The sequence below is a fragment of the Lissotriton helveticus genome, chromosome 10, assembly GCF_964261635.1.
Source record: "Lissotriton helveticus chromosome 10, aLisHel1.1, whole genome shotgun sequence".
NCBI lineage: Eukaryota > Metazoa > Chordata > Amphibia > Caudata > Salamandridae > Lissotriton > Lissotriton helveticus.
In genome coordinates, this window is record NC_136071.1 from 93,818,248 (window position 1) to 93,830,632 (window position 12,385).

A 12,385-nucleotide genomic window follows, 5' to 3' on the forward strand; every position below is an offset into this window, starting at 1 on the left:
TCCACCGATGCCCCCACCACACAGCTCTACCGATGCCCCCACCACCCACCTCCACCGATGCCCCCACCACCCAGCTCCACCGATGCCCCCACCACCCAGCTCCACCGATGCCCCCACCACCCAGCTCCACCGATGCCCCCACCACACAGCTCCACCGATGCCCCACCACACAGCTCCATCGATGCACCCACCGCACAGCTCCACCGATGCACCCACCACACAGCTCCACCAAGGCACCCACCACACAGCTCCACCGATGCACACACCACACAGCTTCACCGATGCACCCACCACACAGCTCCACCGATGCACCCACCACACAGCTCCACCGATGCTCCAACTAAGCTCCACCAATGCACACGCCAAACAGCTCCACCAATGCACCCACTAAGCTCTACCGGTGCACACACCACTCAGCGCAACCACAGCATCACTCAGCGCAACCACAGCATCACTCAGCGCAACCACAGCATCACTCAGCGCCACCACAGCATCACTCAGCGCCACCACAGAATCACTCAGCGCCACCACAGCATCACTCAGCACCACCACAGCATGACTTAGCGCAACCACAGCATCACTGGTTCAAATATGTTCTTTCAATGTTTCAAGCTGTTTTCAAGCTTTCACGCTTTACTACAAATCACAAAAAGATGTTAATATTTCACTTCTGTTCTTGGATTTTCATCACAATAAAAAACACTGAACATAATCTTCACAAAAGTTATTTACAAAAGTTTAAGTTATTGCCATTACAAATTAAATAAATTATTTAAGTATTAATTATTTAAAAAAATTAAAAGCCATTGTTATTTGTAATATCAATACATCTAAGTCACGTAAATACAAAACATGTTGCATTACAAATGCTATAGGTGTCACATTTGCAAAAGTTATAACTATTGGCATTGTAAATGACAAAGCTATTAATTTAGCTATTTTAAAATATAACACCTAAATAAAAAAAAATCATTTGTAAGACCAATAGCTCAAACTTTCCTAATGCGAGCCCTATTGCATTTCCAATGCTTGTTTGCCTAGCTACTAACAGAAGTGGCACATGAGTTCAAAAGTTGAAATGTTACAGAAGTATTAAAAACAATATTCAGCAACATAGCACAGTCCATAAATCTATATTGAATGTCACTAAATCAAAGGGCATCCAGGCAGGGCCTGGAGCTTTCCCTGCGGGGCTCAGGGATATAGGATCAGCCACTTCGTCAAGTTTAAAAATAGGTTTCCCTCTCAAATCCAGTCTTTTTATGAAGAGGACCAGTAAGTCTTTGTGAGAGGGTGGGCTGTAGATTGCTTTAATATGAGCAAGTCATTGAGCGACTCGAATATCCCTGTTTAGCGTAATTTCTGGCTGAAAACCGTTTTATTAGGATTAATTGTGGACCAAAAAGACCGAAGGCTTCTTGTGTTCTTGGCAAGAGTCAAAGCATCCCAATTAACACTGGTCCTCTCTGCTTTCCTTCTTTTCAATATCTGCTTATATAGAAGCAGGAGACTCGAACCTCCTCTTTATTCTTAGGTGTAGTTGACAGAGCTTGAGGCCAATGTCTATTAGCACCAAAACATGTGTGGTGGAACCATCTTGGGCCAGCTTTAATTTTATGCATTAGTTTCAAAGGGGCTAGATGTATGTTAGGACATATAACCTCAAAAGCGATTAAACCACAAAGTCCCAACTCCAGATAGACCAGAAAAAAACAGTTTAAAATAATTTTTTGCCTTTATTATCAAGTAATTCTTCAGGATTTGAAAGATGGCAATGAAGTCTCAGTCCATTATGCTGCGGGTTCGGGTATGTGATCAATTTGATAGGCATTCGTATGTGGACACAGGGAAAGAAAATTGGGAAGCTAAGGATTATGATCCTCAAAGATAACATCCAAAATGTGCTTGACAGAAGGTAATGCAATAAACCATGTGACAAGAAAACATTGTCAATCAATGAGGAGCAGCCCCTCCCATAATATTCATAATCTTTCCTGGCCCACACTGTGCAACTTTGAGCATATCGGTTAAATCATGAGGAGCCATATAAATAGCAAGTTCTAAACCCCAAAGATGACTACACCCATGATTGGCAACAAGGGTGCCTGTAACTGCACCGAAGAGGTGTGGCGCCGCGGCCAGGGCGACTGACTCCGGAATCTGGGGATCACGGTTTGATCCCCGGTGCCGGCGGCAGATTAGCCCAGCACCATGTGACTCTGGGCAACAGCTTGCTTAATCTTCCCGACGGCCCCCAGCGCTTGGAGACCCTAACGGGTGATTGTTCGCGCTTTACAAATGTGGATTATTATTATTATAAAGTAAACACCCATTATTAAGCCATGTTGCCCATCCCAAAAAGACCAGGTACCAATTGCCCATACATTGACAATACATTACAAACTTTAAAACAGATTGAGAGGCAACAGAAACCAAAATGTATTAGAAAACAATTTGGACTATAGCAAACAAGATGAGTCAGCCACTGTTTGTAGTTTTCTCTTTCTTTAATATTTCTTTTTTCAATAAGCCCAGCCAACGCGTTTTGCCTAAACATAGGATTCCCTCAGGGTACAACCATGCGAACAAGTGGTCTGTTCATTGTCTGAGCCACGTTGTCGCCCTCTATAGCAGCAGCATCCTCAGCATATCTACATTGACAATATACCACTGGCCCACCCAGCACGTGAAGAGGTAGCAGGATTACCAGAACATGTAACCCATATATGATAATGGAGAAAGATCAGGTTTTCTGAAAAATAATTATACTGTACATATCAATCAATGATAGACAATCAGGTGAATTAAGTTTAGCTTTAATCTCTATGATAGTCCAACTCAACGGGCCAATGACTGGCTGGCTATTCGATCTACAAGCGTTCGTCCCAGCATACTTTATAACGTGACAATGTTTGTTCTTCCCGCTAAGGACAATCTGCCTGTGGGGATATATCAAGTCAGTCATTAGTGCTTCATACCTATTGCTTAAGGCCAGCTCATTAACTTGGTTATGATGAACTCCTATTGGATCTGAATGAATTAGTGCACAACAAAATTCTGATACTGGGTGCTTGTGAGAGGGGCGTTTATAGAAATAACCCAAAGGGAGAGTAATGATATTCCCGGGGTTATTATTCTCACAGAGAGCAGGCGCTAAAATATTTCGCACATAAATGGGATTCCGAAACCATAACTACAGAACAATCTCCTGATAAAATCTTTAGTGGACACTCCAACCCAGCCCACCCTCCTCGTCGTGCGGATTTGCTTACTGTTACCTGTATTACATCCTTGCTTAGAATGAAGCCAATGAATCGGTTTGTTGGTTAATTGTTCCCCTGTTTCTTCTCGGGTATGTTTGAGGAGTGGTACAAGCATCACAATAAATACATGGGGGAAGGTGGGAGATTTAGCAGAACAGGACTTGGCACTGCTGTAAAGGCGCCACACTCTGAGATCCCACTTCACCCACGGAGTTCACATTAGACACTAAGGCAGAGCTAGTTGGTAAAGGAGCTCTACCTATTATTTCTTGTATTGATTTAATTTGAGCCTGAAATAATGCAGCTGGAGGGGATGTATCACAAAATAGCGGCAATAGACTGGGCTTCATCAAAAAGTCGCTTCTGCTATTAGTGGAGGTTACTGCCGAGAGCATATTGATTGGCTGATGATCCATCGGGCGAGAGTAGGGCCAAGGGTTTAGGAGCTCCAGCAGCTAACATATACAACCCAATACTTCCGAAATGCTCTATAAATTGGTAGCAATTCATCTTTCAGAATCATACTAAACCTGCCTCATATCTTTCTGCTTGACTGATTCTACTTATCTCTTCCAGTACCAGTTCATTAATCTTGCATGCCTGTGAGGGAACAATGTTCTGTCTACGAGCGTATTTATTGTGGTCCGTGCTCTTAACCAACATCATAATTTAAAACATCCTGATACTAATTTTCATACCCATGCCATAGGTGCTGGAAGTAGGGGGGTGCTGAAGCACCCCCAAAATAAATATGCCGAGTTCAGCAGCTGAATGGGCAGTAAAGAGGCCTTTAAATGTACTTTTTATCTTGTCACGTTTGCTGTGAATTCAAAGACAGAGGTCAAATGTCAGGCTCTATCTTCCAACAAACTGCTGTTTATTCTATTTACAGTGAGCTTGAGGTTTATTTTTCTTTCTCTGACTGCAAAGTGAAAGGATTGATGTGACAATCTTACTGGGTACTGGCAGTGTGAAAAGGATGTAGGATCTTCTGTTTTTCTAGCACACAACAAAATTGAAAAGAACTGTACAAATATTTCAGAAATAAGAAAACAGAAATGAAGTACATTTTTTGTAAATCGGAAGTGTGGTGGAAACAAAGATTATAATATGAGCAAAACAAATCAGTACATTAGGTGATGCCGATTTCCACAAATTACCTTTTGTGCGCTGCAGAGTTTTATCAGTTAAACTGCAATGTTGTGCAAATGTAATGATCATTTCATTGGAAAATGCGTTCTCTGTAAATGGCAGTGCCCTACCACACCATATTTTAGTAATATATTTGTGGAAGTGTGCTTCAAAATGCACCCCAAGCTACATACTACATCCTTGCCACTCTACTGGCTACCCTGTTTTGGGCTTTTTTGTGGCACGTGATTTTTTTATTATCCCCATGACTTTGGAAATGTAACATTTATGGCAGCACCCCACTATGAAAAAGGTTCTAGCACCAATAGAACATGTCAACTGTGAATTGTCAATTCATGCCTGAGCCCTTGCTGGTACACTTCTTTTCAACCAAACCCATTTCTATGCAGGTCTGGAAGGAAGCAGCACACTGTAATTGACATAGCATTTGCTCAAATATCTGGCAGGCACTTCTCAGCTTTTACTTCGGTACTGAGTGCTGAAACAAGACTAGTCTTCATCAATTAAGCATATTAATGTGTTATTTATAATTCACATCTCAGCAAAACGTTGTAGCAGGTTTTAATGGGGTCAGATTAAAATAGTGCAAGAACACATTCAGAGGACTTTTCACAAGTATCTAAAACTATAGAGCGACATATAATCAAGAGCAATGAAGGCAGTATGCACAAGGATATTCATGACAAATGACTATTAGAAGACCCACACAATATGCTCCTGCCATCAGCAACAATCATAGTGCAAGTTTTGACAATGCAGGGGTTGTCAAAAAGGTTTTCTAGCACTTGCTACCCTACCAGAGCTTGTTTCTAAGCATTTTGAGTTTCCTGATGTTTACAGATAAGAGGCCAGATGAGTATGGAGGCCTAAGATTCTCTCTGATTCAAATTTGATAACAAAGTTGCTCCCTTTGCACACCCGACTCGCTAAAGGTAGCAACAGCAAGCAGAGGGCTTACCCCAGGGTGTGAAAGAGGGACAGCATAGGACAGTTTTTTCAAAAAAGTATCGCTTATAGAGACATGAGACATAATTCAGAGGACAGTATGGAATGCAATTTTCAAAATAACTGCATGACTCACAGTCCACACCATGTATAACCTTTACTCCACTTACAACCACCTTACATCGACCTACTGCCCTGGCCCCCACCATTCTGGCATCAATCCAGCCCTTGAGGGCCCCACATATCATACTTTTTGACCCCTGGCAAAACGGTGTAAAGAATCGCTAAAAACCAGTAGCAAAGCAAATAGATCCCAGAGCAGAGGCCTTTTGGCTTTGCCAATGTTTGTTGTTCGTATGTTCGTTACCTAGTCTCACTACTTATGTAAAGAGCTCTAACGCTCCTATGCCCTATGTAAAACTGCCCCAATAAACTGCAAAGAGAAATACACACATTCTATCCTTTTCCCCACCTCTTAAGGTAGGCAGTCGCCTCTCCCTGGATGCACTCTCTTCAGCACGGCTGTCTCGTCCCCACCACTCCCAGCCTGTCTCGCCTGTCTCGCCTGTCCCCTGCCGAGTCCACCCTGTCGCCCACATGTCCTCGTGCTGTCACTACTCCGCATTCTCCGGCAGCCTCCGCCGGGCACCTCTCTCCTGCTCCCTGTGTAAGTGCCTCACCTGCTGGAGGGTAAAGTGCCTCTTTCCTCTCATATTCAGACTCGTGCTAGCCAGGGTGCCCTCGTGCTAGCCAGGGTGCCCTCGTGCTAGCCAGGGTGCCCTCGTGCTAGCCAGGGTGCCCTCGTGCTAGCCAGGGTGTCCCCGTGCTAGCCAGGGTGCCCTCGTGCTAGCCAGGGTGCCCTCGTGCTAGCCAGGGTGCCCGCCTCTCTCTCCGGCTGGGCCCCTCTCCTCCTCGAACTTTTCTCTTCTCCCGGTACCGATGTCCCCCTTTCCTCTTGCTTCACAGCCTCATCTCCCTCCGTGTCAGTATCTCTTGCCCCTTCGATCTCTTCCTGCCCCCTCACCCTCCCCTCCCTGTGCCTCTGCTGGGAAGCGCTCTCTCGGCCCCTGCTCCCCCGGGCGCCTCCCCTCCGAGACTGATGCACACAGAAAGGCACGCAGAGCGGCGAGGGAAAGTAAACACGGCCGGCCGGGGAATCCCCGCTCCGGGCCCTCGGCCGTCTGTCCTCCACTGGCGACGTCCGAGGCTCCCCCCCCCCCCTCCCGACAGCACCCCACCACCCTTTAAAGCAGGATCGCAGGGTCAGGGCGCACAGGCAACAGCTGTGTGCCCAGCACCATCAGGCGTCATCTCAGACTCCCGCCCGAAAAGAGTGGGCGCTGGGGTGCAGCCTTTGCAGAAATGGGATACTAAAGCACCACAAACTACCAACAAAATAAATACATAAAACGCACATGCGATTCCACCCGCTCCTCCAGACGCCCGATCTCTAGCCACAATAGTTACATTTCTGACCAATCTTTGCGGGTGAGCTCTTATTACTTAATTACATTTGACATTTAATCCTATACTTTTTAAAGCCTCCTAAAAGTCCATGTAACAGCCCACGGTGCAGCAGTCTAGAACTGTGCTTCCAGGGTAGACAAGTAGCTAACATGCTAGCAGTTGGGCATACTGTGAGGCTTCCCTCGCCTTTCTGTCCTAAACGTTAGTCTGGGTCAGCACCGGATTACCAGAAATACTCAACAGGTAAATAAAGAAGGCAGCATTCAACCTACAACCCTCTGCAAACAAACTCAACTCAGGGCGCCGGAGGAGGCCCGGGCTGAGAACAGTTTCTGTTGTGCCTTCACCATGGAGGTAACACCAGTCCTGGCGGAGAAGGAAAGGCCCAACTGGCCAAGGGCTCAACAATCAGCCCAAGTCCAGTGAATATCCGTGAGATATGGTGGACTCAGGGGGGCCCTCTTCATGTTCTCCAGAGGGGCCCCATCACTTTGCGTTTCGCCAATGGCCTTCACTGCTAAGACCATGCTATTCCTGAGAGCCTAGTGATGAAGAGGTACTTCGCCCTGTTGCTCAGGATCCATAGTAGTTTGGGCCCAAGACTTCAGGGGTAATAGGCCTCAACACCCTGTTGGGCCCACTAACCGCTGCTTGCCCTGAGGCCCTCTCAGAACCTGGTTCTGACAGAAGCATTAAGAGAAGCTGAAAAGAATGACACTTCCCTTCTCTATCCTGCCATCAGAAAAACGGGCATTCTGAAACAGGCAGAGCTATAAGCCCCAATCCTGCAGGTTTTCCATTCTTGCAATGGGTTAAAAAAAGGACATTTGCGGTTATTTAGACGGGTTTCATCCAAGAAACGTGCAGTACTAGCCTAAGTACCTAAGATATCCCTTTCAAGAAGGAATATCCAGAGAATTGTCTATTATTTAAATGATTCCCATTTAGATTCACTTTGTTGACATTTTTCCCATGTGCAGAACAAGAAAATCTACATAAAGCCAGCCCTAATGGACCAGCGTTGGACACCACTGCCATAAAGAAGACATCCATGAAGATGTCGGCATCCTACCCTGGGTTGGAAGCAAACAAACAGAAAACTATACTCCTTTGAGAAGGTCAATACATTTCCAAAACAAAGGTCCTATAGTTCTCAGGAATAGCACACTGTAGGAGAGGTCAGAGAAAGACATTTTTCACTATTCTATCCACAATCGCATGTCAACACCAGACATTCAACCAAACACTGTGCATAACCGACTCTTAACAAAAACCAGAAGATTGTTAGCAGGAGGCACAATACAACCCAGAAGCTCTTTAAAGAGGGGCATCGCAGAAACAAGCCTCAGTCTCTCCAACACCCAAAATATAAAATGTAAGCACTCCATGTTAGAATTGCTAGTCTGGCCATTCATAAAGCTGCACCAAATGCAAGGATAATGGTCTGGTAGGTTTCACTAAGGAGATTTCACTAATTGTTGAAATCAAATATTTGTTTGCAGGTGTGTCAGGACTCTTATAAAAATTATGACAAAGACTCACCCACCAACCTAGGTGGCATGCAAAAGCTACCAGCACAGATAACCTTGTGCTTTGGGTTTGCATGATTGGGAGGGTTATCTGTCAAACTGTTTTTTTACCAAAACACAGACCACCACATCACATTTAACACAGTCTTTACACTAAACCTTAATACTGAACAAAAACTACAAAAAGCAAAATGGTCTACTTTATGAACGTAATTTTTTTTAATGTACAAGTCATGGAGGTCTATTATTATACACCTTTAAGGAGCCTTCAGGACATTGAAGGGAAAAAAAATTAAGTTAGGTGGAACCAAGAAAGTTTAATAAACTTGCTTCAATGGTGTAAATCAATTACTTTTAAGAGTTTTGTGGAAAGTGGAATCATGTAAGGTAAGTGACGGTAACTCAAGAAGCTACCTTAGAATCTTGTGCAAAGATATTTGGCCCGCCAAGAGTGCAGGAGCAGCTTAACTCCGTGGCGAGGAAAAAGAATACACAAAAAAATATATATATTATATATATATATATATTTTTTTTTTTTAATCAACCCCTATTCATTAAGAAGGCAGATTACAAAAGCGGTAACTTGCAACAAGAATCAGAGCATATAACAATGATACTGGTTTAAAGCCTAATAAACTAGACCATCGTTTTATAGTATAGTATATATATGTTATATTTAAAAAAGAATATTGGGAGAAGGTGTTTTCTAATTGCATGACATACTTAAAATATAGGAAGTATAGATAATGTTGGTGCTTGGTGGCAAATGCCACAAGTAATTCCAAAGTAGGCCAGATACCACCATTATGTAATTTGCTTGGAAAGTGAATGCTGACGATCGACAGGTTCCTGGGCATTCTAACCTCTAAACATTGACAGTGAATAGATATCCAGCGTTGATACAAATGATGTTAGACAAAATACTGCTTTGATACCTGGCATCCAAGTCTCTGGGGCCCAAAGATTTTTAAAGTGTAATATTGAAATATAATACCACTCTTCTGGTTGCATGCTTTGTTACTTATGTTTAATTAAGTAATCCAGAGGAGTGCAGTCCCCGAGTACTTGTGGAAATACTTTGGTCCTTATTTTATTTTTTTAAAAGCCCTTTACACAATTTGCAAAAGTGAATCAAATCTGATCACATATTCCAGTGTGTGAAGATTATGTTTTGGAACATCTCATAACGAGAAGGCATGATGCATGCTAGCTAGCAGGGCGCAGGAAATGTTAATTACAATATATTGCATTTCTGTAGATTTTAGTACACTGTTGATCAAATTCTGTTGAGATAAAAATGTCAGTGAAAGATACTGACGGTCTACTCCACAATCATGCACAATGATACTCGGGTGTTTCTACAGTTAAAGCAAAATAGATGCTTTCTGTGAAAACTAGAAGTGTCAACTGTCTAAAAGTAAAGGTGTATGTTTGAGTTCCCCTTGTTTAACACGCATGTCTCAGATTTGTTTCAAACTCTTAGGCACATGAACTATTCCCAGCATGTTTAGACATGGAATTGATTATCAATTTTGGCTTACGTAGGGAAGTTTGACTCAAGTAATTCGACAGTTATTGCTCACCACCAACTTTTAAAGCCTTAACTAGCTTTAATGCAGATAATCTTAGAAAGATAAAGCTCACACAGAATAACGTTATAGCCTTCCGACGAGGTGTATTCAACAAAAATCATAGTTTGTTAATGTTCACCAACTTGAAAATGTCAAACATTACAACAATTTAGGTACGATGTTTAATCCAAAATGGTTCTGTTGACGGATAAAGTTAACCTCAACGAGTGCCTGGGGTATCATTTATTTCAAATCAAGTGGGTCTTCTCAAATAAAATGTAATTTGTACAATAATCTACAGCAGGTGCAGTTTTAAAAAAAAGCATGATTGAAATTAATGTATTGAGTAATCTATTTAAGATACTAGAAAGTATATTTTAATCTCAAACTGCAATTTGTATACATGCTATACTGGGTAAATTCCGCATTTACCCGCTAGAAAGGATTGAGGTTAAACAGTCACATCATAATTGCATTTTAATTCTTCAATCTCACGTTTGTATTCAAAATATGAATTATAGCAGAATTAATTTGGAATAGTGTCATAAAGTAAGTGATATGAAGACCATACAATCCATATATGCTTTCCCACTATATCAGCATACTGCCACAACGTTACCTCAGGGATCGTCTACAGCTATGAGTTTGGCATAAATTCATGTGGGGCAGATTTCAGCACACAGATGTGTTACCACTGAATGCGATGTGGCAGCAGGAGGATGCAAATTTTCTTTGCAGATTATGTAAAATATATATGGAAGTGATCTTGCACTTAATAGCACATCTTTAGCATAAAGAAGAAGTGATTTTACAGTCGCTTAAAGATTTTTATATAAATTAGTTTTGCACATCAGCGGCGACTAACTTCTCAGAGCCTGCATTTTTGAACCGCTATTATTATCCTTCATTTGGTCACATTTATATTATTTTTAATACATATTGGTTTGTACAGATTGCAATACACCTAAAACTAACTTCGCTCCCCAGTCCTCTATCCTAACTCTCTATAATGTAGGGACTCTGGTCTGTACATGAAGGGCTAATAATGATTTTTTTTAATGCCCATCTCTATAATACATATATTGAACAGCTGAACCCCTCCACAATAACTTTGCAGCAATTCTTAGCAGATAATCCCCTGCCGCGTTTCCTCCCGGAGGATAGAGAATCCCTGGATAGTTCACTCTACAAAGAGGAGATACTTGCCGCAATCTGACGCCTTAAGTCCACGAAAACTCTGGGTAACGATGGTTTACCTTCAGAGTTTTATCACAAATATGCAGAGATGATGGCGGACAGGCTCCTGGAGGTATATGAAGAAGCATTACGCATGGGTGGCCTACCTGCCACTATGCATGAGGCATTAATCGTGATGGTGCCGAAAACTAGTAAAAATTCCACAAAAGCATCAGCATACTGGCCAATATCTTTCCTAAACATCGATGTGAAACTACTTAGTAGTGTGCTGGTGGCTCGCCTACTTCTGTTGCTGCCTGGTTTGGTCCATACTGAACAATCCTGTTTCATCCCAAAGCAAGGTACTCTCTATAATCTCCAACGCCTAGCTTATGTTTATCACGATCCACAGCTCCTGGACGACACCTAGGGCCTAGATATGTAAGACACAGAGCAGGCATTGGATTCCCTCAATTGGATTTACCTTTGGCATGTACTGAATAAAAAGGGCTCCGGCCCTAAATGTATTTTATGGGTCTGTCTTCTTACTCAGATCCCTGTGCCCGTATACGCTTGGTGGGTGTGATGACAAGAGTCCTTCTGGATAAGAAGGGGCCTTAGGCAAGGTTGCCCACTCCCCCCTGTTGTTTGCCCGTGGTGGAGGCCCTTGGACATACTTTGGGTCCGTGGGGGATTGCACTGGGGGCAACCAATTATGTTGTCTACCTTTATTTTGACAACGCCCTGGTGTACCCAGGACATCCAGTGGACTCGGTGCCTGTCCTACTCCAAGCGATTCATGAATTTTGGTAAGTATCCGGACTCCGCATCAATCCAGAGAAATTCTAAACTATTTCCATCAGGGAAGTTAATCCGAGTCCTGCTAGAGGAGCAACAGAGGGTGGGATTTCCTTGGATAACGGTTGCAGTTCAAAATTTGGGAGTTCAAATAATACACACAGCACCAACTTATCTAGCTCTAAATATGGGCTGGGTGATCGAGGGGCTTCAGGAAGGACCCCCCTTCCCTCCCGACACTCCGCTCTGGGGCCTGGTGATGCCCCCCTAAACATCCCTGCACTGTGTGGCTAGCACCGTAAGGTGCCTGCCACACGGTGCAGGGATGTTTGAAAACATCCATTTTTAATGGAAGCTTGTGCTGTGGCCTTTTCTGCCCGACACACAAGCTTCCATTGAAAAATGTAAGTTTCCGATCGCCCCAAGGGCGGTCGCATCCAAATACTGCGGTCAGAACCGCCAACATAAGGTCAGGCGGTTCCCA

At 43.3% G+C, this 12,385-nt stretch overlaps 1 protein-coding gene across 4 annotated transcripts in view; it reads right to left on the reverse strand.

The window, feature by feature from the left end:
• TRAF7 (TNF receptor associated factor 7) overlaps positions 1 to 12,385 on the reverse strand; it is a 196,337-nt gene that overhangs the window by 150,218 nt on the left and 33,734 nt on the right. The window contains exon 1 of one of the 4 annotated variants that reach the window (XM_078664844.1): positions 6,041 to 6,348. The exons of 2 other annotated variants lie outside the window; for them this stretch is intronic. The gene's annotated coding sequence lies outside the window, so the exon portion shown is untranslated. Of the gene's footprint in view, positions 1 to 6,040; positions 6,349 to 12,385 lie in introns of those variants that run through there. One more of the 4 variants, XM_078664846.1, reaches the window with a different exon arrangement.